Source organism: Colobus angolensis, unplaced genomic scaffold (genome assembly GCF_000951035.1).
Source record: "Colobus angolensis palliatus isolate OR3802 unplaced genomic scaffold, Cang.pa_1.0 Scaffold32, whole genome shotgun sequence".
NCBI classification, from domain to species: domain Eukaryota; kingdom Metazoa; phylum Chordata; class Mammalia; order Primates; family Cercopithecidae; genus Colobus; species Colobus angolensis.
The window spans coordinates 12,598,009-12,624,825 of record NW_012116488.1 but is presented as its reverse complement, the minus strand read 5'-3'; the positions used below and the strand labels follow the sequence as shown (position 1 = coordinate 12,624,825).

Sequence of the window (26,817 nt, the reverse complement as noted above, 5' to 3'; positions counted from 1 at the left end):
GAGAAGGTGGGGGAGGGTGGACGTTAATGGCAGCGCGGCGCTGTCCCCGGTGCTGAAAAATAATGCGGTCTTCCTCGGGCTCCAGCTGGGGTTTCGCAAGACTCAGAGACCCTGCGAAATGAAATTAAAATGGGGTCATTCTCGGGAAGAAGAGGCCTCGTATCTTTCAGATAAACATTTCAGTATCTCTTGTTGGAGTGGGGGAAGGGGGGCAGCGGCAAATCAGGGGCGGGGAGCTGTCAGTTGCAACCAAAGCCTGCCTGGCCTTCTGAGCATGCCCAGTTCTTGGTGCTGGAGCCATAGGGGAGTTTGAGTCTGCAGTTTCCACTTCGGGTGGAAGAGGGAAGAAGGGAGAGAAGGGGGAGGGAGCAGGGAGCCAGGCAGAATTCTGGATTCAGTAAGAGGAAAATTAGCTCACTAATGCCAACACCAATGCCAAAACCAACCACAACCTTGCAGTGCTTACAAGAAAGTGAAAGGAGCTTTGGGAAAATGTCCTAATTGATCTAATTATTGTTCCAACGAGCAGGCTTCCTTTGTAGGGCAGCCCACACAAACTATACCACATAGCACCGGAGGATTTTGATTGTCCCAGTAATGACTGACTGTGTGCGTGGTTGGAAGCAACCTGCTAACTCCTTGTGGATGGAGTAAGTTTCTAAGATGGTCCCCATAGTCTGTCTTATTGCGGTGCACACTAGTAGGCCTTCAGTGTGTGCTTGGTAGGTTGATCAATGTGAAGGCTTTTTTTGAGTGCACTTGAGGGCTTGAGGGATTCAGGAGCTTAAAGTTCAGATTGTAAATAAAAGATGTTTTTATTAAGCAATTAGTTTGAATTTTTAACAATATACCAGAACTTATTCACCTAGATGACTCCTTTCTTCCCAAGCAGTCAGTACACATTATATGGATAATGCTGTCACTACTTAAAAGTCTTTGTAATTCTTCTTTGCAATGGCTATTAAAGTCATTTTTTTGAGACACACAAAACAGTAGTCTCATTATTTGAGGGCAATATCTTATATATGATAAAATGCAGTATGTCATTTATTCACCAGATAAATTGAATAAACTGAAGGCTCATAGAATTCTCAGATTGATGGTTCATTAGAAATTGTGCATGTCCACCTACCATCCAGTGCTTGTACTTCTTTATGTTTTTTGGAATCTGGAAGATCTGAGTTTGAATCTTAGTTTTGCTACTGTTTGACCTTGGGCAAGATAATTGACCTCTCTGAACTTTATTTCCTCATCTGTAAACCTGGGCTAATCATGCTGATGGGGTTGTTGTGGGGAATGAGAGAATACATATAAAAGGCTTAGTAGTGAGCCTAGCATGTAGAATGTACTCAATAAATGATGGCTATAATAATGACAACCATTGCCCACTTTTAAATAGTCCATCTCCTCTAAATAGTTAGGAAGCTCTCTTGTGATTTTTTTGCATGTTTCCGAAAGTTAAATCTACACTCAAAATTAAGTTTTGCTTTTACAGAGGTTTTTGAAAAAAATTGGGTGCATTCTGTTTTGAAGAATAGTAACATAGTTTGAGTCCATGTAGAACTTCCCACTTGAGAATATCACATCCTGATATTATAATAAAGCCAAATGGTTTTATTATAGTATGGTTTTTAAAGGAAAAAACACCACCTGTCATTTGATTGTGTAGTTACATATTACGTAAGTAATTTCAGGCTAAAGCCAGTGAGTATTACTGTCCTCTTCCTGTGTTTTCCTTGTTATATTTTGAAATGGACTGGATGCTTTGTCCTGTCTCTTTCCTGGGCAGTGAATAAAATCTAGGTATGGACTTGATTGTGTAGTGCAATTAATGGATTAAGTAGCTATTTTAGACGTGTTTGTGAAACAGATTTTTTTTTCCATCTGTAGAGGATGAAAAGGACACCATATCTGGAGCTAGAACATGTGGACTTGAGTTTTGTATGTCCTTCTGATTAATTGTGAGACACTGGGCAATTAACTTAATAGTTTTGTGCCTCAGAGTTTCCATCTTTAAAGTAAGGAATTGTAGTAGGAGCTATTTTTGCTTTAGTCTTAAGGATTTTGTAGGGCAAAGGAGGTAAATGGGAGTAGGATGCGGAAAGGATAAGGATGCCATGGATGTTTTTAGGTATCTGTATTTAGAATGAAGGTAATTTAGGAATCTCTTTTCTTTTTCTGTAAATATGCACTAACACGAGTGGATGGGCATTTTACTGTACGTTATGTAACTGAAAAAAATAAAAACATAATAGGCTGCATAGTTGATGTTCATGAAGGACAAATACTTTTTATAAAAAGAATGGCAGCATTTTATCCTCGGACTCGGTAGAAGTTTAGCTAGGTGTAAGCAGCAAGAGAAGGAAAGGTCAGGGTATTTTGTTTTTCTTCTACTGAGTGTGAAGACTACTGGATAAGGAGAGAATGGGAGAGCTCGTTTCTCCTCTGCATTCAGGAGTGTGCACACTACCACTTTCCTAAGGACTGAGGAGGGAGAATTAGGCTTAATATAATGTCAAAATATTATTTCTATTACTCTTGTTCTTGGAGCTTCTTGATGCAGATAAAAGTTTCACTGGTTTGACAAGCAGACATAGTTTTGTTGGACCAGCAAGAGAAAGCACTTGCATTTCAACCCATACTTGCATTTCAACCCAAACCAGATTACTCGATTTGCCTTTGAAATGTAATGTATCACAGAGATATGAAAAATGATTTCTATTTTATGTAGTGGCATTTTCTTTTATGAGATAAGTAATAGTGATGAAAGAGAAGCTAGTGGCTCACACCTGTAATCCCAGCACTTTGGGAGGCCAAGGCAGGTGGATCACCTGAGGTCAGGAGTTCGAGACCAGTCTGACCAACATGGAGAAACCCCATCTGTACTAAAAATACAAAATTAGCTGGGCGTGGTGGCACATGTCTGTAATCCCAGCTACTTGTGAGGCTGAGGCAGGAGAATCGCTTGAACTCGGGAGGTGGAGGTTGTGGTGAGTAGAGATCCTGCTATTGCACTCCAGCCTGGGCTACCGGAGTGAAACTCCATCTAAAAAGAAAAAAAAAGAAGCAGCAGCTAGTTTTAGCAAAGATATAGTTTGGAGCCTTTAAAAAAATATTCAATCTGTTTCCTGTGCTATCTGCAGTCTCAAAACAGGAGGTGAAAGCTTCCTGGCGCTTTCTCAGGTGATTGCAGAAGAGTTAATTTTTTTTTCTCCGAATGCTTCTTTTTCTTACAAAGTTCACTGTAGTGAAAATGTTTGCATAGCTGATACAGAATTTGGAATGATAAAAATGAAATGCGTTTGGAATTCTAAAGAGGAGTCCCACTCCCTCCACCCCAAACTTTTTTTGTCTTCTAAGAATCAAAATTGACCAATCAGTAATACCTTGGGTGTGCTCTTTCAAAAGAAGCTCTGCTTTTGATACCAGCAGACATTCAGAGTTGAGGTTCTGGAATCAGACTGCTGCCTGGGTTTGAATCCTGGCTTCGCTCCTGTAAACTCTGTGACCTTGGACAAGTTAATATCTCTAAGCCCTGACTATATCCTCTACCAAATGGGGATAGTTATAGTTGTGAAGATTAAGTGAGGTGATTCATGAACAGTGCTTAGCAGAGAATCCTGGCACATAATAAGGACTTAATAAATGTAAGCAATTATCATCATCATCATCATCAAATATAAAACCTTATCCTTGCTGCCAAAATGGAGATAATTGTGAAGTTTGGATCTAGCCTCCCAGTAACCAAAAATATTTTTGATTATATCAGAGACAAACAATTTTAAGAGTGTAGCTTTTTAGCACTATGACTTGAAGTTGAACTTGCCCCTCTCCCATGTATATGTAAAGGCCATGCTTGGAGAACTCAGTAAGATAGTTTTCTTTATGTTTTGCACATTATATGGTAACATCACTGAAATAGAAAACTACTTCTCCTTTCAATAGCATTGCAATTGCAGTCATTTAGAAATCCTTGCACAATAATATCGCAAACTTCTCATAGAGGAAACTCTATTACAGTTTTATTCATATATGCAAAAATTAGAATGTGCCTATTATAACCATTTTTGTGATTGCAAAAAGAACAATAGCTTTTAGCCATTGTCTTACATGACGTCTTTATATCATTTGACACTAGTTGCTGCATTCCTGATTTAAACTCTCCTTTTCTTCTTTTTTTTTTGAGACAGAGTCTCGCTCTGCCCCCAGGCTGGAGTGCAGTGGCCGGATCTCAGCTCACTGCAAGCTCCACCTCCCGGGTTCCCGCCATTCTCCTGCCTCAGCCTCCCGAGTAGCTGGGACTACAGACGCCCGCCACCTCACCCGGCTAATTTTTTTTGTATTTTTAGTAGAGACGGGGTTTCACTGTGTTAGCCAGGATGGTTTCGATCTCCTGACCTCGTGATCCGCCCGTCTCGGCCTCCCAAAGTGCTGGGATTACAGGCTTGAGCCACCGCGCCCGGCCCTTTTCTTCTTTCTTTTCTGGCTGTTCCCACCCAGATTTTTTCTTAGGGCTGTCTTCTTCCTGCTTTTTAAAACTTAGCTTCACACAGGACTCTGCCATTAGTCCCCCCCCCCACTCTTTTTTAAAATCCCACAGACTCTTGACCACATTCACTTGCATGGTATCATCTACGAGGATGCCTCCCACATACAATTTTCTAGTCCACAGATGTTTCTGGAACTACAGCCCTTTATCTCTACCCAAGCATCTTATACATACCACAAACCCAAATTCATCATCCTTTGTTCCAAACTTGTGCTTCTTTTTAGATCAGTCATTTCAGTGAATGACACCACCTTGCTCATTTACCCAAGTCAAAAAATCGGAGTCTTCCTGAACTTTTTTCTCTCTGCCATAACTATTCAACACATTCCCAAGCCTTGTTGATTCTAGCTCATCAACAATCTCTGCTTTACCTCTTTGATCCAGCTACAATGAACTATTTTTTCAGTTCCTCCAATGCATCATGTTGTTTTTGCCTGAAATGCTTTCTTCCCCACCATCGTCTTGGCCTGTCTAATGCCTACTTATTGCTCAATACTTAGCTTTGAAACCCTGCCTGATTGCCACTTTCTCCCTGTATGCCCTATTTGTGTGCTCACACTATATTTCAATTAGTTTTCTTGTTAGTTGCCTTAATTTACTTTGTGTGTAGATTGTATTATGTTCCTCTCTGTGTTTCCAGTGTGCAGTCCCTTGTCCACTGCATAGTGTTTGCACAAAAATCATTTCTTGAAAAAGTAAAAATGACTGAGGGTGGATGGAATGTCTTTTATAAGGAAGGATTACGTAACCAAGTGTTTGGATATCATTAATTTAAAGATTTTACATTTTTGTTAATATGAAGTTCTGCATTCTATGCAATGTGAAAATTACACAAAATGCATGCTTTTCGAATGGATTTACAGATAAATAAAATTACAGTTGTCAAAAGTACTTAAAATTTATTTGCTAAATCAAATGTTACAGTATTTATATAACAAGTTACATGTTTCTTGAACATTCATTGTGGTTTTGGTTCTGTCCGATTAGCTAAATTTTCCTTTTACTGTATTCAAAATAATAATTATGATTCTTAAAGTGGTAGGCAGTTTTAGCACACAGCCAGCTGGTTTTTTTTTGTTTGTTTTTTGTTTTTTAAGATAAAGTGGCGATCTATCTAAAGTCAGGGCCTCTTCAGACTGTAGTTTTACTTGGATCCTGTTCAAGTTTTATGTATTGATTACTCAACCGATAAATAAGCTTTAAGTTGGGATTCTTGTTTTGCAGTATTATTATGTTGGAAATTCATATGCATTTGTTTCATTTGTTTCTTACATTTTGAAAAGATATGGATAGCTCTACATAAATGAACATATATATTGGCTTAGAAATGAAATATTTCCTGTATCAAAAAGTACATTAAGCAAAAAATATATTCTTATCAATACTCTTGTTTTCTGTAACATGAAAAGCTCAACAATTTCATTTAGAACTTTTAGCTTCTTTCAGTCCATTTATTCTATTTGTGTCTTGTTTTCCTCTCCTTCTGGACTTTTCAAGACCAATGTTACCAACAGCATACAGCTTATCATGTGAGTCTCATTTGATATTTGATGTGGGATTAAAACTGGAGTGGTGTTCCGCATTTCAGGGTATCTTTCATTTTCATTGGTCTCAGGGTCTTGGTCTTCCAACAGAATAAAATTAAATGGGTATGTGTGTGTATACATATATGTTTATGTATATATACATGCACAAATGCACATGTATATACATAGACATTTATGTATATGTAATTTTATTTTAAGAATAAATGAGCTTGCTTCAGAAGTAGAAATAGATAATAACTCATCAGCAGTTTAGCATGTCAGGATTATATGTGCTTGAATCTTAAGCTCTCCAGGAAAGAGAGTTTAGATTATTTATTGCTTGTGCCTATTATGTACTAGGTACTTTGGTATATATTAGCTTAATTCATTTTCATAACAGCTTTGAGAGATGTGTTATTATACCTTGGTTTTATTTCTTCGATGTTCCTCAAGTACCTTAATTCCTATTTATTCTTTTTATTTTTTTATACAGAATTTTTCACAGATTTGTTTGTCATCCTTGTGCAGGGGTCATGCCAGTCTTTTGCATATCATTCTAATATTTTCAGTGAACACTTACTGTTTATTCATCCTGATTACGGGACTTATCATCTCTCTATTATAACAGCCTATTAATTTACCTCCCTGTGTCTGCTTTTGTCACCATCAAGTCTATCCTCATGTAGCTGCCTGAATGACCTATCTAAAATACGGAGACAATCATGTCCTTCTTCTCTTTAAAACTCTTCAGTATCTTCCCACTACCTTTGACCCATATTACAGCTCCACCTCTTTGGGAATAGAGTGAGTTCTTCCTAGATATTAAAATGTATGTAGAGTAGTTGCTCAAAATGTTTAATAACATGACTATTCCAGATTCTTTCTACATCATCATTTAAAAATTCATTCCGAGTCCTCTTTAGGTCCTCCTTAAAAGGTGACACTGGCTGGGTGTGGTGGCTCATGCCTGTAATCCCAGCCCTTGGGGAGGCTGGGGCAGGCAGGTCACTTAAGCCCAGGAATTGGAGACCAACCTGGGCAACATCACAAAACCCTGTCTCTACAAAATAATTCAAAAAAATAGCTGGGTGTGGTGGCACGTGCCTGTGGTCCCAACTACTCGGGAGGCATAGGTGGCAGAATCACCTGAGCCCAGGAAGTCGAGGCTGCAGTGAGCTGTGATTTCACCACTGCATCCTAGCCTGGACAACAGAGTAAAACCCTGTCTCAAAATAAAATAAAATAAAAAGTTGACACTTGTAAAAGGACTGAATGTCTCATATGTTCATATGTCCCTCACTAGTGCAGAGTATGGGAATCTATATTTCAAACTACAAATATGCCCTTAGCTCTTTGTATAATAATATCAAGCTACTGGCTTGCTAAAAGTGCAAGATCTTTTCCATAGGAATAACTGCTAAGTCTGTTTTCCTTCATCCTCTATCTGTGCAGCTGAAAGTCTTAGGGCTTTGTTTAATGCTGTATTAGTTTCCTAGAGCTGCCGTAACAAATTAGCACAGACTAAGTGGTGTAAAACAATAGAAGATTATTCTCTTACAGTTCTGGAAGCCAGAAGTCTGAAATCAAAGTGTTGGCAGGACTGTGCTCTCTCTGCAGGCTCTAGGGAAGAATCTCCCTTCCTTGTCTCCCAGCTTCTGGGGGTTTCTGGCAATCTTTGGCATTCCTTGGTTGTAGCAGCATCATGCCAATCTCTGCCTCCATCTTTACACAGCCTGTGTCTCTGTATCCAAAGTTCTCTCTCCTTCCTCTTGTAAACACACGACATTTGATTTAGAGCCTACCTTAATCCAGTATGACCTTATCTTAACTTGATTATATCTGCAAAGGCCCTATTTCCAAATGAGGTTACAGTCACAGTACCAGGATTAAGACCTGAACATACCTTTTGGGGGATACAATTGAAACCACTACAAACCTTATTACATTTTGTCTTATTAATGTTATTTCATTGTTATGTCTGATTCTATAATCCAACATATTAGCCATTCTTCCACTGGTTTTGTATCAACTACCAAAACAATATGCATTCCTATATGAAGTATCCAAAATAAAAATGTTGACAAAAAGAAAGAAGCACAAAAGCCCTGTGAGTGTCATGCCATTAAATATGTTTTCTCAAGTCAGCTTTAAGCCACTAATCAATATATTTTAAATATGACAGTTTCAGTAGGTATAAATCTATCCTATCATGGTACCACTCAATCTATATATTTCATCAACTTGTCTATTCACTCAATAAATATTTATTGGGTGTCTACAATGTATCAGGCACTGTGCTAGGCTCTAGAGGAGCTTATGGTTGACTCTCCAAGTGCATCCTACTTTGCTGAGATGTACATACTCTCTACAACTTTTCTTTGATGCCCTGTCTAGATTCCTAAAAAAATAGGAAGTTGAAATGAACTTGGGATGACTTATTCATAGGGAGCCAACAATTGCTTCTGTGATCATTATTACTCTTTATTTTTACTGGAGGCTAAAATTTTTGTGGAGAATTTTCTAAGAATCTCCACTCTCCACTGTTCTTAAAAATAATGTTTTAAGCAAGTTTCACTGGCTTTCTTTTTCATTCTTTTTTTTTTTTCACATAACCGTCATTGCATTAGATCTTTTTCATTCTTCCAAAATAATTTTATAAACAAGTTGAATAACTCTAGGAAAAAGAAGCCTGATACTATTTTTGTGAGTATCACATTACTTTTATAGAATAACTTACTTTAGGGAGAATTGACATCTTTCTGACATTGAATCTTACTCTTTCTTTTTTTTTTATTTTTTTATTTTTTTTTGAGGCGGAGTCTCGCTCTGTCGCCCGGACTGGAGTGCAGTGGCCGGATCTCAGCTCACTGCAAGCTCCGCCTCCCGGGTTTACGCCATTCTCCTGCCTCAGCCTCCCGAGTAGCTGGGACTACAGGCGCCTGCCACCACGTCCGGCTAGTTTTTTGTATTTTTTAGTAGAGACGGGGTTTCACCGTGTTAGCCAGGATGGTCTCGATCTCCTGACCTCGTGATCCGCCCGTCTCGGCCTCCCAAAGTGCTGGGATTACAGGCTTGAGCCACCGCGCCCGGCCTGAATCTTACTCTTTCTAAGAACATGGTATGTCTTTCCATTTGTTCAAGTCTGTGCCTTTCTTGGGGTGTTTTTTTCTCATATAGATTTTGGAATTTCATGTAGAGCTCTTGCTTAGTATTTTCTTTCATCATTTTTTTGCCATCATAATTGAGATGTATCATTTCTTCATTTAAAAATTTTGAATACATGAAGGCTATTGAGTTTTTGTATGCTAACTTTATAACTTTATTTTACTAAATTATTTTCTTTCTGTAGTTATTTTTCCATCTATTCTTTTGGGTTTTCGAGATATACAATTATATGCTCTGCAAATAGAAAATAGTTTTGTCCTTTCTTTTCTACTCAATTTTTATACCTGTAATTGCTTTCTTGTTTTCTAATTGCATTGGTGAGTATCTCTGATACAGTGTGAAATATAGCAAAGAGAGTGGGTATTCTTGGCTTGTGTTTTACTTTAGTAGGAAAACCTCTTGTATTTCTCTTTTAAGTAAGATATTCTTTTGGGCTGAGGTAAATATACTAGGCAGTATCTATCAATTCTTATTTTGTTAAGTTTTTTTTTTAACCAAAATGGGTGTTGAGTCAAGTTTATTTTCTGCATCTGTGGAGACCATATTGCTTCCTCTCTTAACTTTATTTATATGCTGGGTTGAATTTCATCATATTTTAAGAATCTTTGCATTGATATTAATAAGTTAGATTGGTTCATAGGTGTTTTTCTGGGGGTAGAGTGGGAAGTAATTTTAGTCAGGACCTGGAAACAATGTGATACTCACTACATAAAGTGAGCCTGGAAATTTTGCTTCCCTTTCTATACTTTGGAATAATATAATAGCATTGGTGTTATCTGATCTTTAAAAGTTTTTTAGAGTTCCCCTGTAAAACCATCTGGCCTGTGCTTTTTTTGTAGTGGAACTCTTTAACTTCTTTCTCTATTTGTTCTATGACACTTGTTCTATTTAGACTTTCTGTTTCTACTGGGGTCAATTTTGGTAAGTTTTATTTCTTTAAAAACTTATGCATTTCATATACATTTTCAAATTTGTTTGCATAGAATTATGCAAATGACTATTTTAGAAATTTTTAAAATTCCTCTCTTTTGATGTTTATGTTCTGCTTGTCATTTCTAATGCATACAGTCGACCCTCTGTATCTGGGGGTTTTTGCATCCATGGATTCAACCAACAGTAGATCAAAAATATTTGGGAAATAAAAACAGTAAAAATAGTACAATAAAAAAATACAATAGAGTATGACAACTATTCCTATAGCATTACTTTGTATTCAGTATTATAAACTAGAGATGATTGAAAGTATACAGAAGGATGTGCATAGGTTATATGCAAATACTATATAATTTTATAAAAAGGACTTGAACATCCAAGGATTTTGGTACCTGCAGGAGGTTAGGGGTGGAGGTGGTCCAGGAACCAATCCCTGGTGTATACTGAGGGATGACTGTATTTAATGTTGTGTATTTGTGCTTTCTCCCCTGTCCCCTTTAAAAAGTTTGGTTAGTTAGTGGTTTGTCTATTTTGTTGATTTCTTTTTCAAGAAACTAGTTATTTTTATTTATTGATTGATTAATTCTAGTTTTTGGCATTTCTAAATTAATTTCGGTTTTTATTATTAATTTCTGATTATTTTTTCCTTGATTTCTTTGTTTTATTTTGGTATTCCTCTAGCTTTTTGAGTTAGCTGTTAATTTTTTTTTTTAATTTTTATTGGTATAGGCATTTCATGCAATATATTTTTCTTTGACACTTCCTTTAGTTATAGCCTACAGATTCTGGTAATGTCAGTCTTTATTATAACTATTTTCTAGAAATTCTGCAATTGAATTTTGTATATTTGCCTTTGACCTAAGAGTGGTTTAAAAGTGCATACATTTCCATGTGGAAGGGCATTTTTGTTTTTCTGTTTTGTTGTTGATTTCTAATTTTATTGCCTTATGGTCTGAAGATACTATTTACATTATTTCTGTTCTTTAGCACATTGAGGTTTCTGCTGTGTCATAAGATTTAGTTAGTTTTTGTGAATACCACATATGTATTTAAAAATAAGTTGTAATCTCTATTATTATTGATACAATAATATGAGTTTGATGTATACTATATGAGATCTACCTTATTAATGTTGTCTAGGTCTTTTATAACTTTTATTAATTTTTAGTCCACTTGATCTTGGATTGTGAGAGGTATGCTAAAGTCTCCTATTATTAGTGTGTTTCTATCTATTTCCCCTTGTATCTTCTGTTGGTTGCTGCTTAAGCGAAGTTATTACTGTGTTACTGGGTGCATAAATACTAATAACTAATATCTTCATTGTGAATGGTAGCCTTAAACATTATAAAGGCCACTTCTTTATCTATTTTAATGCTTTTTGGTCTAAATTCCACCTTGTCAGATATTACAATTATGACCCCATTTTCCTTTTATTTGTGTTTGCCTGATACATCTTTCGCCATCCTTTTATTTTTAACTCTTTTGAATCTCTTTGTTTTAGGTGTGTCTCTTGTATTCTGCATAGTGTTGGATTTTGCTTTATTAGCCAATCTGAAAATCCTTTTCTTTTAATAGGTGAGTTAAGCCCATTTACATCTATTGATATGATTAATATGTTTGGCCTCAGTTCTATCATATTGTTTTATTTTTATGTATTTTATATCTAAACTCTTTCATTATGCAATGGGTTTTATTTGCTCATTTTTTCTATTGGTTAACTTTATACTAAGACTTCTACATAATACTGCTAGTCCACTCGTTTTTGGACTAACTAGTTCCCTACATTGAATAATATTGCAATTAGCTTGTAACCTCTTCTGTCTCCCCTCCTTCTGACCCGGTATCTGATATACAATAATGTCATTTTGTTTACAATTAATACCTGTTAGACAATCATATCCGTATGCCCTCCATGCCCCCTGATTTTTGATAATTATATTATAGCTACTATATTTTCTTTCTTTTTTTAAATTTTTTATTTGTTTGAGACGGAGTCTCGCTCTGTCGCCCAGGCTGGAGTGCAGTGGCGCGATCTCGGCTCACTGCAAGCTCCGCCTCCCGGGTTCACGCCATTCTCCTGCCTCAGCGTCCCAAGTAGCTGGGACTACAGGTGCCCGCCACCACACCTGGCTGATTTTTTGTATTTTTAGCAGAGACAGGGTTTCACCTTATTAGCCAGAATGGTCTCTATCTCCTGACCTCATGATCAGCCTGCCTCAGCCTCCCAAAGTGCCGGGATTACAGTCGGTGAGCCACCGCGCCTGGCCGATAGCTACTGTATTTTGTTTCTTATAACCGTAGTTTAGCTTTGTTTTACAGGTAAATTTATATTTAATACTCATCACTCATTCTTATACTGCTATCTTTCAGTCTTTTTCGTTGTCCTAATCTCCATTTCTAATAGATCCTTTAGGAAGGACTTACAGAATCAATTATTGCCTGAGTTTTGGCAAGTTTATAATAGTTTGCAACTTTGTGCTTGGAGGTCAGCTTGGGTGGATATAAAATCTTTGACTTATATTTCGCCAACTTGAGTATTTTAAATTTGTCACCTCATTTTTTTTGGCATTAAGAATTGGTGAAAAGTCCAGTGACAATCTTGTTTTCTTAGTGGCTTAGTCTTTTTTTTAAATCTCCTTTTAAGTAGCCTTAACTACAATATGATTCATTGTTGGGTCGTGCTGAAATGATTGCAGTATGTCCTTTCAATAATTTCAAGATTTTTTTTTTTATTTTAAGAAATACGGTTTCTGAAGATATAGTTTTAATGCTTGTTTTGTTCCATTGTTTGGCATTGTCCCTTGCGATCCCTATCGTACGTGTGTTGGGTATTTTTTACTTATCTTCTGTATGGATCATTTTCTATTGTATGCTTTAAAAATCTCTTCCTTTATTTATTTTAGATTTTTTCAGAATTACCCATATAATATACCTTTATTAGTCTACATGTGAACTAGCCTATTTGTGGTGATTCTGCATGTATATAGAACTATATATTTATTTAGCCCTTATTTTGAAATGTTAAATTTAAATAAAAAGTCAGTAACATTCAGTTGAATATTATCTTATTTTGCATAAATTCAGTTTATTCATTATAGGTAAGTACAAGCATTTGACTACTATCACCATGTCTTCTAATGTAGACATGCCCAAATACATACATAGTAAGGTACGTGTCATTTTGTCCTCTTTTTGTTTATGTGGAAATAGTGATAAATAATAAAATTCACCAATTTGCAAAGCACAGACTGATGAATTTTGCTAAGAATATACAATCATGTAACCACTACCACCATAAAGATAAAGACCCATATCCTGGCCAGACATGGTGCCTTCTGTCTAAAATCCCAGCACTTTGGGAGGCCAAGGTGAGTGGATCACTTTAAGTCAGGAGTTTGAGACCAGCCTGGCCAACATGGCAAAACTCTATCTCTAGTAAAAATACAAAAATTAGCCGGGCACAGTGGCGCATGCCTGTAATCCCAGCACTTTGGGAGGCTGAGGTGGGCAGATCAGTTTAGGTAGGGAGAATGAGATCAGCCTGGCCAACATGGCAAAACCCTGTCTCTACTGAAAATATAAAAATTAGCCGGGCATGGTGGCGCACTCCTGTAGTCCCAGCTACTCGGCAGGTTGAGGCAGGAGAATCGCTTGAGCCTAGGAAGCCGAGGTTGCAGGGAGCTGAGATCGTGCCACTGCACTCCAGCCTGGGCAACAGAATGGGACTCAGTCTCTAAATAAATAAATACCCTTATCTTTATCTTAGAAAGATTCCTTGTATCCTTTGCTCTTGATCCCTTCCTTCAACTCCCCTTTCCAGGAAGACATTGCTTTCCTTTTTGTTATTAGTGTTGCCTTTTATAGAATTTCATGTAAATGGAATCATTTAGTGCATAGTCTTTTCTGACTTCTTTTTTTTTTTTCTCGAGACGGAGTCTTGCTCTGTCACCCAGGCTGGAGTGCAATGGCACAATCTCGGCTTGCTGCAACTCTGCCCCTTGGGTTCAAGCGATTCTCCTGCCTCAGCCTCCCCAGTAGTTGGGATTACAGGTGCACACCACCATGCCTGGCTAATTTTTTGTATTTTTGGTAGAGACAGGGTTTCACCATGTTGGGCAGGCTGGTCTCAAACTCCTGACCTCGTGATCCACCTGCCTCGACCTCCCAAAGTGCTGGGATTACAGACGTGAGCCACCACACCTGGCTTTCTGTCTGACTTCTTTTATTTAGCATAATGTTTTGGAGAGTCACTCATGTTGGGTTAATTAATATTTTGTTTTTATTGCTCTATATAGTCCATGGCATTTGTATATTACAAATATACAAATTTGTTTATCCATTCACCCATTGAGAGAAATTTGGGTTGTTTTCAGTTTTGGGCCATTATGAATATTTGCATACCTGGTTTCATGTGGACATATGTTTTTATTTCTCTAGGTTGAATACCTAGGAATGGAATTGCTTGATAATATGGTTGATGAATGTTTACCTTTATAAGGTATTCCTATACTATTTTGCAAAGTAGCTGTAATGTTTTATGTTCCCACCAGCAATGCAGGACAGAGTTTCAGTTGATCTATATCTTCACCAACACTTGGTATTCACAGTCTATTTAACTTTAATCTTTCTAGTTGCTGTGCAGTGGTATCTTGTGGTTTTAATGAGCATTTCTCTGAGGATTAGTAATGTTGAACCTTTTTTTATGTGCCAGTTGACTATTTGTATATCTTCTTTTGGAAAATTTCTGTTCCAATCTTTGGTCTATTTTTATTGGATTTTTTGGGTCTTTTTATTGAGTTTTAAGAGTTCTTTATATATTCCGAATACAAGTTCGTTGCTTTGAAACATTTTGCTTCCAATCTGTGGTTTACCTTTGTGTTTTCTTAACAATGACTTTCGAGAAGCAAGACTTTTAAATTATACAACCCATTTTCAATTATTTTTTCTTTATCATTTGCACTTTTGGTATCTTGTTTAAGGAATCTTTGCCTAAACCAATGTCACAAAAATTTTCTTCAGTATTTTCTTCTAGAAGTTTAATGGTTTTATCTCTAACATTTAGGTTTATAAACATTTTTGAGTTAATTTTTATGTATAATGTGAGGTAAAGTTTGAGGTTCATTATTTCCATGTACAATATCCAGTTGTATCTTATCTCTATTGGATTATCCTGGTACCTTTGTTGACAATCACTCATATATGTGTGGGTCTATCTCTGGACTCTATTTTTTCAGTCTATTCTTATGTCAATGGCATATGATCTTTAGTACTATCAGTCTTCCAACTTTGTTCTTATTTTTCAAAATGATTTCAACTATTTTAAGTTCTTTACTTTCCATGTAAATTTTTAAATCAACTTGTAATTTGCTTCAAAGGAAGCTTATTTGGATTTTGGTCTATAGATCCATTTGGAGAGGATTACTTTCTTATCATTCCTTGGAATGACATATATCTAAACTTATTTATGTCTTGTTTAATTCTCTTTTGCAATATTTGGTAGTTGTCATGTCTTTTCATTAAATGTATTCCTAAGTATATTTGTGCGTGGATTTGTTTTTTCAAGTTTTATTTCCTAATTATTTGTTGTTAGTATGGATAAATACAATAGCTTTTTCATGTTGGTCTTATATCCTGTACCCCTGTGACACTCACATATTTGGTGAGTAGTTTAAAAAAAGAAAAAAAATATGTATAATTTAAGATTTTCAGTATGCATTGTTATGCCATTTGTGAATAAAGATAATTTTACATCTGCCTTTCCAATCTGTATGCCTTTTATTTCTTTTTATTGCTGATTGCACTGGCTAGGACCTTCAGAACAATGCTAAATAAAAGCGATGTGAGTGAGTGTTCTTGTCTTGTTCTTGACCTTAGGTGGAAAGCTTTGAGCCTTTCAGAATGTTAGACCAAACTTTATTTAATAATTCCTTTATTCCTGAATTAAACCATATTTGGTCATAATGTATTCTTCTAAAAATATTGTTGGATTCAGTTTTCTAATATTTAGTTAGGGAGTTTTGTATCTGTGTTTTCATGGGATACACTGGTCTGTAGTTTTCTTGTGATATCTTTGTCTGGTTTTGAAATCAGGATAAAATTGGCTTCATGAAATTAGTTGGGAAGTGTTTCCTTTTCTATATTTTCTGAAAAGGTTTGTGTAGAATTGATAACGATTCCTTGATTTTTTGATAAATTCACCATTGAAGCCATCAGAGCCTGGAGGTTCTTTTTTTTGTGGGAAGATTTCAAATTTTAAATTCAGTTTCTTCAATTGATGCAGATTTCACAATTTTTGTTTGCTTTAAATTCTTCTTAAGTCAGTTATGGTTATTTATGTCTTTTAAGGAATTTGTCCATTTTGTCTACTTGACAGATGTGTCTAGTTGCCATTTACTAGTATAAAGTTATTTATAATAATCCCTTATAATTCTTTTTGTAGCTATAGAATTTGTTGCTATGTTCCTCTTTTATTTCTGATATTGGCAATTTGTGTCTCTTTTTTTCTTGACCTGTTTAGTTAGAGGTTTATAAATTTTATTGATGAACCAACTTTTGGTTTCAATGATTTTCTCTATTGTTTCTCTGTTTTCTATTTTATTGATTTTTGTACATAATTATTTATACCATTTCCTTCCTTTGGTTTGTTTGGGTTTTAATTTGCTCTTCTTTTTCTAGCTTCTGAAAGTGAAAACTATATTATTAATTTGAAGTCTTTCTTCTTTTCTAATGTAGGCACTTGAAAGCCGTGCATTTCTTCATAAGTCCTGCTTTAGGCGCATTCTACCAGTTTTGTATTTTCATTATACAGTTCAAAATATTCTCTGATTTATCTTGCAATTTTTTCCTTTGACCCAGAGTTTCTTTCTTTAGAAGTGTGTGTAGTTTTTTTGGGGGGATCAGGGTCGGGGGATGGAGTTTTGCTCTGTTGCCCACAGTGGAGTGCAGTGGCACGATCTCAGCTCACTGCAACCTCCACCTCCCAGGTTCAAGCGATTCTCTTGCCTCAGCCTCCCAAATAGCTGGGATTACAGACATGCGCCACCATGCTTGGCTAGTTTGCATTTTCGGTAGAGACGGGGATTCATCACGTTGGCCAGTCTGGTCTCAAACTCCTGATCTCATGATGATCTGCCTGCCTTGGCCTCCCAAAGTTCTGGGATTACAGGTGTGAGCCACCGTGCCTGGCCTAGAAGTGTGTTGTTTAATTTCCAAATATTTAGAATTTTCCTGGTTATCTTGTTTTTGATTTCTAACTTAATTCTATTTTTGTTAGAGAATATATTCTGTATGCTTTCAATCTTTTGACATTTATTAAGACTTGTTTTATGACCTCAAACATAGTCTATACTGGTAAACATTCTATGTGCCAATTGAAAACAAAATGTATTTTTAAATTGTTAGGTGATGTGTTGAAATCTTCTATGCATTGGCTGATTTTTGTCTAGTTTTTCTAATAGTTGCTGTTAAGGCATATTGCAGTCTTTAGATTATAGAATTCCTTTTCCCTTTAAATCTGTCATTTTTGCTTCATGTGTTTGGAAGCTGTGTTACTGGGTTCATACACTTTTATGATTGCTATGTTTTCCTGTTGAATATCTCTTTTATTTTTATGAAATGTCTTTTTAATTCTTGTTAATATATGTTGCTTTGAAATCTATTTTATCCGATATTAATATTGCTACTCTGGACTACCTTCACATACTGTTTATCTGGTTTATGTTTCCCATTCATTTCCTTTCACCCTTTAAAGTTTTCCTACTGTCTTTTTAAATATTCTTTTTTGCATTTTTAAAATACTGGTTGACTGAGCAATTATTATGTACATCCTTAATTTTTCACAGTTAATAATGTACTACCTCATTTAAAATATAGAAATCTTGCAACTTTATAGGCCCATATCCTTCTTTATTTTATACTTATTTTATGTAATACATCTACATATGTTATAAACCCCACAAGACAATGCTGTAACTTTAATTTTAAAATTACATGGTTAGTAAAGAAATTAACAGGAAAAAGAAAGTATAGTCTTTGGCATTTATCAAGGTATTTACCATTTCTGGTACTCTTTGTTTTTTTTTTTCCTGAGAGCTCCAATTTCTATCTGAAATTTATTTTCTTCAACCTGAAAAACTTTCCTTCACGTATTTTGTAGTGCAGCTCTACTTGTGACCAAATGTTTTAGATTTCTGTTGTCTGAAAAAGTCTTTATTTTGCTTTTATATTCTTGAATAATATTTTTGCTGAATACAGGATTTTGCTTCGACATTTACCTTTGAGTACTTTAAAAATGTTATTCCCTCTGGCCTTCTTGGTTTCAGAGGTGAATTCAGCCATTACTTGCCAAATATCCATAAAAGGTATGTAAATTACTGTTTTTCTCTTACTGGTTTGAAGATCTGCTCTTTATCTTTGACTTTCAACAGTCTGAGTGTCATGTGGGCTTCTACTGGCCTGGGCCTCAGGGTGTTCATTCTGCTTGGTGTTTGTCATTTCACGTCTGAAAATTTCTGCCTGTTACCAAATCTGAGGACTCTTTGGCCATTATTTCTCAAATATTTTCTCAGCCCCATTCTTTTTGTCCTCTCCTTTTTGTATTTCCATCACACATATGTACCTCTTACTGTTTGATGCTACCTAACCAACCTCTGAGGCTCGCTTCTTTTTTTTTTTTTTTAATCGTTTTTCTCCTCTGTTCTTCACCTTGGATACTTTCTATTGCTCTATTTTCAAGTTCACATATTCTTTCCTCTGTCATATCTGTTTCTAATGGCTGTAAGCTCATTCGGTTAATTTTTTTAATTTCTGAAATTGTTTCTCAGTTCTAGAATTTCCATCTTGTTCTTCTTGTATAATTTTTTTTTAAATTTCTGCTGAGACTTCCCATTTCTCTGATGAGAGTTTCATGCATTGAAAACATGTTTTGTTTTACTTAATTGAAGATAGTTTTAGCAATTCATTAAAATCCTTGTCTGTTAGTTCCAGCATCTATTTCCTTTCAGGATCAGAATATACTGACTTTTCTTGTGGGAATGTGTTTTATTTTCTTGGTTCTTCTTATTCTGGGTCATTTTGAGTTGTATCCCGGATATAATGAATATTAAGTTTTGGAGACTTTGGGCTCTACTATTTCCCACTGATGAGGTGTTGTTTCCTTTGTTTTATGGGTAGTTTTCCTGACTGGGATTGAATTGCAAACTCTGTTCTCATGCAGCAGTTCCTTACTTTGTTCAGATCTTTTGTCTTTAGCTGGTCTATTTTGTACTTGTGTGGTTCAGGGGTCAGTCAGAGATGTCAGAGTTTGGGGATCCAGAGTTTAGGGTTTTTTTTCCCTTGTGGGATTCCCTCACTTGCTTCAGGAAAGTAGTTTTTGGTTTGTTCGTTTTTAGAATCTGCTCCATCACTTTCAGATCTTATCACCAGAGGAACTCCCTCCTTGCTTTGACTCCTGTTTTCAGACTGGGCCCCAGCTTCCAGAGAGTAGCTGTTGATGACTTGAGAGTTCTGTTCTGAAGACCATCAGAGACCCGACTGCCTTCCTTTCGTGTCTTCCTGCATAGATGCTGAAGCCACATGGCTGTGTGGCTATCAGCAGTCTGTCCCCATCCTTTCGTATTTAGTCCACGGTGATACTTTGTCTCCTAATTTTGTTGTAGAGATTGTCAGTGGGTGTTTGGTTTTGTTATCCTCATTGATCTGTCTGTTTTTAACAGAGGGCCCTGGGTTGACTGAAAAACTATGCTGCTACCACCATCCTCTTTGCAGAATCCTCCTCTTTTACCATATTTAAGCTGATTATTTTTGAGTGCTTAAACTCTAGTCTCTGGTTTTTAGATCCATTTCTTAAATAAATGGCGGCTGCCTTTAGAACCAGGCTTGTGGCTATTCATCTACTCTCTATTTCTGGGTCAAAATGAAGTCACAGCAGCTCTTTATTCTTTAATAAAGAAATGATTATCAAAAATCATGAATACAGGGCACAGGTGTGATGGTGCGTGCCTTTAATCCCAGCTACTTGGGAAGATGAAGCCAGAGGATCGCTTGAGGCCAGGAGTTTGAGGTTGCAGTGAGCAGTGACTGCACCACTGCACTCCAGCCTGGGCAACAGAACAAGACTTTGTCTCTTCAAAAAAAAAGAAAAAAACCAGCTTGTAAACATGGGAGCCTTCTCAACAATGACAATATGCATATTGTGTTTTTCTTATGCCACTGGGATCATGCTTGCCCTTCAATTTTTTGAATTAAATAATTTAATGTTTGCATAATACATCATCAGTGGATGAAACTGAAAAGCAAGGGAATGATAAATGAAAACATTAGAAAGGGACTTATATCTACGGTGTGTGTGGGGGATTAAATCAGCAGTAGGTACAAATAAGATATAGGAAATGTTCTATCTTTTATTCTGGTGGTGGGTAAATGAGTGTACGTTATTATTACTTTTGAAAGTGTATGCATAATTGTATGCCCTCTTTCATATCATGAAGATGTGCTAAACAGTTTCTGGGACACAATCTAAATTCAGCTTCCTTGAGAGCTCCCCTTTGGGAGGTCACTGAACAAAGTCAGAAGTGAGTCCTAGGAAAGAAGGGGGTCCTCCCAGTTGAGGCTTTGGTGGTGCTGTCGTGTAGGCCAGGGGACCTCTGACCAGAAATGTGGTCAGGGTGTGAGTTACTCTATGTTTTCTGCTTAAGCTCAACATGACCTGCCTCTAGCTCTTAGAAGCAGGTCAAAGCAGAAACTTTCTGTGGGGGTAAAACGAGTGTCCTTAGCTGTTTGAGGCCACTGTGGAGGAAAGTAGGAACTTTATTGGCTCAAGAACAAATATCTGGGCCATGCTTGCCGAGGCATTCTGCATTGGGTTAAAAGCATGGTCTGGGGTTCTTGGTGATGGCAACTTTCAGGAATTTGTCTCTCGAACCGCATTGCTCTGACCTTGACTGATTGCCCTCTATGCCTGATACACAACTGGGTGTTTCTTCTCCCAGGAGAAACAATGCATCTATGAATGTCTAAATTGATTTGTTTTTCTAAGACCAGCCGAGCGGGCACAAAAGAACCAGCAAGTAGGCAAAGGTCAGGAGCAAAACTGCAAGTTTATTTTGGTAACCTAAGGTGTGGGGAAGAAGTCTGTCGGCCTCCGGCAAAGAAGGCCGACAGAGTCCCCCCATCATGGGGCTCTCGGGCGGGGTTCCTGCATCCCGACTTCAGTGGGGCTGGAGGAAGGCCGCGTGGCTCACTGGCGGAGAGCGGCTCTTCTAGGAGTGGGAGGGCAATAGGCGGGGCACGGGCGTGTCGGGGGCGTTCCGCAGGTGCGACCAGGTAAATCTTGGTCTCTTTGGATTGACGTCACCTGGTGCATGCCCAGTTGGTCTGCACCTTCCCGGGTTGCTGGCTGCATTTTCGCGGGCGCGGGAAAAGTTGGGAGGGGGAAATGTTGGGGGGGGGGATGAAGAACCCGGAAGTGCACCATCTTGCCTCCGTTCGTCCAAACATAAATATGCCTTTATTTTTGATTTGTAGTTTGCCTGAATGTAGAATTCTGCTTTGGGAACATTGTTTTTCAGAGTTTTGAAGGCATTACTTCATCCTTATCTTGTTTCCAGTGTTGCTTTGGAGAATTTGAAAGCCATTTTGATTCTTGATCTTTCTTAAGTAATATAAAAAATTAAAAGTTCTCTAGAAGTATGTAGTCTTTTCTTTGTCCCTAGCTTCTGACATTTCATAACAACGTGCATTGCTGTGTCTATTTTTACTCATCATGGTGGGCTCTTTTAATCCGCCTTTATCTAAAAAGTTCTTAACTAATTTTGTTAATGGTTTTAACTCTTTGGGTTTTGCTATTGCCTTTTTCTGAAACTCCTTATATTCTGATATTGGCTATCCTGTATTTGTCATTTCTCTTTTATTTTGTCTATTGCTGTACTTTGGGGAAATTTTCTCAATTGTATCTTCTAAACCCTCTATTGATTATTCCTGGGATTATGTTTTTGATCTACAAAAACTTTTTTTCTTCACTGTATGTTGTTTTTCTAAGAACACAACAGCATTCATTCACAGGTAGAGTATCTTATCTTTCTGATATTAGTAACAGGTTTTTTTTTGTTTTTTTGTTTTTTTAAGATAAAGTTTTCTTCTTCCTTACAGATTCTTTCTCTCCAAGTTGATTTTCTCTCCTTCTGGTCTTACAGTTAGAGGCTTTCTTTAGATTGTTGGCCATCCTTCCCTGTCTACTCACAATTAAGGGCTGAAACTAAGAAGCTGACCTGAGCAGGTTAGAGGGCCATTTACTGGGGGCACCCCTGGTGTCACTGTCTTCAGACCTTTCCTGTTTGACTTAGTCAGATTCACAGAAGGAAGGAGGAAAAAAAGAGGCTTCTAGTCTCCAGCCTGAAGGGTAAGGGTCTAGCTGCAAGGGATTGGAAGGCAGGGTTTGGTTGCGCTCTGCATTTAGCATTTACACTTCATATAGCCAGCAAATCCCCTTGGTTAGGTAGATTATCCTGGCTTTCCATTCTGTTTGGTCTCTGCCATTCTGGAGATCCTCTGATGTGTCTCTCTTCTGGCAATGAACTTGAGATTTTCTGAGTCGAGGAAAGGTGCTCTCTCAGGCATGTGAAGTAGGGGAGAAAATTTAGGGTTCTCGTTGCTCTTAAACAGTTTTCAGCCAATCCCCTTCAGTTTTTTAGCACTCTCTTCTGCCCCTTACCTCTTGTTCCAAAGCTATCTGTTGCTGCCATTTCTGTGCCTTTTGATAAGCCTGAAATGCACACTAGTTGGTTCTTGGCTTTGGAATCAGTTGGTTCTTAGTACTGCTGCTGGCCTGGGATTTGACTTTTTCTGGTCTCTTCCAAGTCAACTGCTACTTCTCTATTGGCTTTCAAGCTTCCAAAAATGATCTCACTTTATGTTTTCTTGCCTTGTCTCCTTTTCTTCTTGTCTTTGAAAAATGCTTTAACTGCAATTTGGTGACATTTTAGTTGTGTATGATTTAGATGATTGTCTTCACTTTGCAGTCCTGACCCAGAATCTTTCTCTTACTTTTCCATGCCTAGCATCTTCTCATCTTTCATGTCTTACTTAAATATTATCTCTTCTGAAAGGTCTTCCCGGACTATCCTGTGTCAAGAAGGCATTTCCCAGCCGCTTCTTTAGTCTGTATTTGAGTCTCTTGTAATATCTTTATAGACCTTTAAAAAATATTTACTGTCTTTTCGTTCATTTTTCACACTTTCTCATATGCTGCATGACATCAGGGACTGTGGCTGTCTTGTGCACTGTTACATCCCCAGCAACTGGCACATAGTTAACTACAGTGAACATTTACTGAATATGTGAAAGAACAGATTATACCTGGACTGCATGAATTTTTTTTTTTTTTGAGACGGAGTTTCGCTCTTGTCACCCAGGCTGGAGGGCTGGAGTGCAATGGTGTGATCTCGGCTCACAGCAACCTCCGCCTCCCAGGTTCAGGCGATTCTCCTTCCTTAACCTCCAGAGTAACTGGGATTACAGGCGCTCACCACCATGCCCAGCTAATTTTTGTATTTTTAGTAGAGATGGGGTTTCACCATGTTGGCCAGGCTGTTCTTGACCCCTGACCTCAGGATGACCCACCCACCTTGGCCTCCCAAAGCGCTGGGATTATAGGAGTGAGCCACTGCGCCCGGTCGAATTTTTTAAATTGATAACAATTTTCTCAGTTTTCTCATCAGTAAAGAAATAAGAGCAGGGAAATAAAAGAGCACCTACCTCATAGAATTGTTGTGAGGCTTAGAGAGTTAAAAGGATAAAGTGCTTAGAACAGTGCCTGGCACATGGGAAACACTGTAACAATACTATTATAGTTTTAAGAGTCTTAAAAACAGTCTTTAGAGAGTTGTAATTTTATATTTAATTGTGGTTCGATTTTGTTCAAGTAAAAATTTTGCTGTGTGATGGACTGAATGATTCTTCTGAATTGTGTAGTATGTTCTGAATCAAAGTACATCTGAATTTTGACTCCAGGTTGATCACGAATGGCAACTTGAATTTTCGCACTGTCATGGAAGAGAATTGCGCTTTTACAGGAAAGTGGATCCCAAATAATTCCCAGAGGTTTTCCACATAGCCAGACATTTAAGGACAGTGCTGGCTACGATGCATCTTCTTGTTTAGGCAATTCTGGGCTATCCGTGTCTTCTTAGGGAGTAGAATTTATTTTCAGTGCAATCATTTTGTTTTGAAATTGAGCCACATTGGATAGGTGGTTTTTTTTTTTTTTTTTTGAGACGGAGTCTTGCTCTGTCCGATCTCAGCTCACTGCAAGCTCCGCCTCCCGGGTTTACGCCATTCTCCTGCCTCAGCCTCCGGAGTAGCTGGGACTACAGGCGCCTGCCACCTCACCCGGCTAGTTTTTTGTATTTTTTAGTAGAGACGGGGTTTCGTCGTGTTAGCCAGGATGGTCTCGATCTCCTGACCTCGTGATCCGCCCGTCTCGGCCTCCCAAAGTGCTGGGATTACAGGCTTGAGCCACCGCGCCCGGCCGGGTAGGTGGTTAATACTTCAGATACGTCTTGAGTATTGCACTTAGTTGTAGAAACTTAAAGAATGATTCATAGTCATCGGCCTTCGTATATTCCTAAAATTATTTAATTTTCACCAAATAATTCCTCGGTTCTTCAAAAACCTATGATTTTTTAAATAGAGAGCTCAGTGAAATTTAGTAATGAGAGATTAAATAATTTTCTAGTTTTCATTTGCTAAATCCATATGTCTGAATTTATACTTTCTTGAAAAGATCAGTAATGCTCTTGTTTCTCTCCCTCCCCTTGCAGTTTCAAGTACAATAAGCACAGTATTCAGATGTCTTATCTCATCAGTTAGAAAGTGCAAGCTTGTGAGTCACTCTTCCAGTGGGGTAGGAAGTGCTTAAAATTTGGCCTCAGATTCTCTAATTTCAAAATCTTGATCTGAGGAAGCTGCTCAGTAAACTTTGAAAAACAAGTCTTTAAAACCTAACCCAGTTGCATCAAAATAGAATAGATTTCCCTGTTCTGTGTCAAATTATTACATATCCAACATTCAACTTGAAGAAAATTCACTGCCTGTATCAATTTCTTCATCACATCATGAAATGAATCTGACTTTCAAAGTTTCTAGTACAAGCTCTCTTGACCAACAGTGCATTAGAAACTGGAATAGAAACCTCCTTTTTTGAGGAGGAATAGTTTGTTTGAGGGGAATACATTTTTTTCCCCCTTTTCTTTATTGCAAGTGTCCCATCTCTGGGACCCGGGAAGCAGTTCCATGTTTAGACTTTTTAAATCTTTTTTTTTTTTTTTTTGAGTCAGGGTCTCACTCTGTCACCCAAGCTGGAGTGCAGTGGTGCCATCAAGGCTCACAGCCTCAATCTTCTGGGCTCAGGCCACCCTCCCACCTCAGTCTCCCAAGTAGCTGGGACTATAGGTATCACTATGACACTTGGTTATTAAAAAATTTTTATTTTGTTGAAATGGGGCCTCACTTATGTTGCCCAAGCTAGTCTTGAACTTCTGAGCTCAAGTCATCCACCTGCCTCAGCCTCCCAAAGTGACTGGGATTACAGGCATGAGCCATCACATCTGGCCTAGACTTTTTTGCATTGACAGGTGTTAGGTCTTACTAATTCATGTATGAAAGCTAACTAGATGGTTTTATGTATGTATGTACAGATGTGTGTATGTGTATACATAATTAGTGTACTAAAATGTGCAGTGGGGGTCACAGCTAGTTCAAATGTTTCTCTTTATAGGTGACATATCAGGAAATGGCTCTGTCATTTACTTCCTACATGATCTTGGGCAAGTTACTTAACCTCTCTCAGCCTCAGTTTTTTCATTGGTAATACGGAAATAATAGCAACACAACTATTTTTATGTTTACCAGCATATAGTAAACACTCAGAATTTAGAATTATTATTGTGATTATTGTGACCTTCTAGAGGTAAGGATTTTGTCTTATTTATGTTGATATATCGAAGTGCTTCATTAATCACTATCTGATGAATGAATAAGAACACCGGTATCTTTCCTTTCACTTTAGCTGCTTAACTTGTTGCTAATGTCTAAAATTCCCTAGACTGGACATTTTGCTTTTCACATGTTAAATGCTGAAAAAATTTAATTGAATTATGTATGTGGAGTACTTTGAAAAATGTAAATGGCCATACAAATGTAATGGATGATGATGATGATGATGATGTTGATGATGCTAATGATGATGATAGTGTTGGAGTCACTTGCCAAAGAACAGGAATGTTCTTTGCTGACCTCCCCTGTCTGCCGAAAGTGCCAGGTAAAATTTGCTACCTGAAACCAAAACTGGCTGAAGACTATGTATGTAAGTATGCAAATATTTAGAAGAGTTTAACAATGCCATTTGTGACATTTGACATCCTTGGGACTGTTCAGCTTCTCTACCTGTGTATCCTCTTCCACAACCCTTCATTTGTGTCTTTTATGAGGTTTTGCTTTCAGTTAAAGAAGATGACCTTCCTCAAAAGAGAAGATCTTTCTTTGATCAAGGATTTGCAAAGAACTCTGCCTGTGTGCTACAGTTGTCAAACAGTGCATTGTCGCCTTGTTCTCCCCACATCTCCATTTCTGAATATATCTTTTTTATTA

At 37.4% G+C, this 26,817-nt stretch overlaps 1 protein-coding gene across 2 annotated transcripts in view; it reads left to right on the top strand.

Moving 5' to 3' along the window:
• Positions 1-26,817, top strand: part of UNC79 (unc-79 homolog (C. elegans)) — a 357,370-nt gene that overhangs the window by 89,960 nt on the left and 240,593 nt on the right. The window lies entirely within an intron of this gene.